This window comes from Neophocaena asiaeorientalis, unplaced genomic scaffold (assembly GCF_003031525.2).
Source record: "Neophocaena asiaeorientalis asiaeorientalis breed wild unplaced genomic scaffold, Neophocaena_asiaeorientalis_V1.1 scaffold571, whole genome shotgun sequence".
Lineage (NCBI taxonomy): Eukaryota > Metazoa > Chordata > Mammalia > Artiodactyla > Phocoenidae > Neophocaena > Neophocaena asiaeorientalis.
In genome coordinates, this window is record NW_020175669.1 from 2419887 (window position 1) to 2421731 (window position 1845).

Consider the following 1845-nt stretch of genomic DNA (forward strand, 5'->3'; position numbering starts at 1 on the left):
ACTCCATTTCTCTGTTTTATCACCTCCTTGGATTGGGGCAGAACTTTCTGAGAGAACTGTGTCCTGGGAATCTGAATTTGAGCCAAGCTGAGCTGCACTGGGTCTGGCTTCCTCATGGGTAGGGGACAGGGCTCACAATGGTCAGGGTGAGAGGGACACTGAAACACACTCTCATCCCTGTATTACTCTGAAATAATTGTATTGAAGGGGAAGAAGCCCCCATTTATAAGAAGAACACAGATCAATCTCTGGAGTGAGGAGGTGCCATCCTGGCCCCAGACTTCAGCTCTCTCTTTGCCTCTGCCCATCTCTGCCCCTGTTTCTGCCATAACTCTGCCTCTCTGTCTTTCCCCTTGTCCTTCTCCCACCCCTCATCTCTTGCTCTGCCCCTTGCCCCTCTCCAAACCTCTCCATTCCTCCAAACCTTTGCCCCAGCACACACAGATTTCACTGGGCCAAGCAGGTGAGGAGAGAGATGTCTGCTGCACAGCTTCATCCCCAGGCCCACAACCAGGTCTGTGGGTCAGTGTCGAGGGACAGCTGTCTGAGCAATTAGCAAGTGCCGACGGGTAAATAAGAGCCTCATGTCTTCTTAACTAAATAGCCCTTTGCCCAGGCAGCCTTGTGTTCGATTGGGCTGGGCTGGATCAATAAGTCTCTTTCCAAGTGCGGCCACCCCTGGAGCTGGGTCTGACCTCCCCAGCCTTGCCCAGACCCACCTGCCCACTTCCCTGACTGCCCGGAGCCCCTGGAGGGCAGGGTCTCTTGTGCCCCTGGGACAGAGCCTGGAACAAGTAAGGAGTGAAGGAGTGATTGCTCGATTGAGTGAACTGAAGCACCGCCAGCAAACGTGGTCCAGGAAGCCTCGGAGGCCCAAACTGCAACTCCCACCCCAGGATCAACTGCGAAGCCAGGAATCACAGCAGGCGTCTGCTCCTATCCAGCCCCCAGACACAGCATCAGCTTCCCATCCAGGGCAGCTGAAGCCCTACAGAGAAAGGGGGGCTGTCAACGTTCACGACCACTAGAGGCAGCTGCTTCTTCTGACCTCTAAGGACAGAATGCCCTTTTCACAAGGGATCCTCACCTAAGGATCCTGGGCTAGTGTGGGAGGATCAGTGAGCTGGGATCAGGATGGCAGAGCGTGTGACACTCATGGGAGACTAGAGTCAGCCTGGAGTTAAGAAGGGCCCGGGCTCAGAAAAGGGTCGAAAGGGGTTAATAGGGGTCCAAGATTATTGGGTTTTTAGTAGAGGGCTTAGAGGACAACACAACCTAGTACAGGTGTGTGCTGTGTATAGGGGAGCGCGGGGTGTGTTATTTTGGAATCCATGCAAGAGGGTACCTATGGAAGCGTCATGGGGGCTCCAGGTTCCCTGCAAGGGTCGGTATTGAACAGCTGCTTGGAGCGGTCAATACTGGTGCGGGTCGAGGTTTCTCTGAGAGCGGTCAGGGGCGTCTTGTTTCACTAGGGAATCAGACAGTCCCTAGTTTGGAAAGACAGGGGCGGGTACCGACGCCCTTCTCACCTCAGTCTGACCCTGGGGCGCGGGTTGAGACGTCTCCCGGAGCCCCCGCCCACTGAGTGGTGCTCCCCGGGGGCGGAGCGTCGGCGGGTCCCCCGGAGGCGCAGGATCGGTGCCGGGCTGGCGCCCCCAGCGCCGGGGTTGAGGGAGGCCGGGCTCCGCGCGGGGCTGGGAGGGGGGCGCGGAATCAGGGCTTTTTAGGACCCAGCGCGGCACCTCCCTCCGGGGGCGAGTGCGGCTGCGCGCGCCGTGTGCCAGTGTCCGGAGAGCGGCGGGCTGGACGCGGACCGCGCGAGCGAGCAAGCGAGCCAGCTAGCCG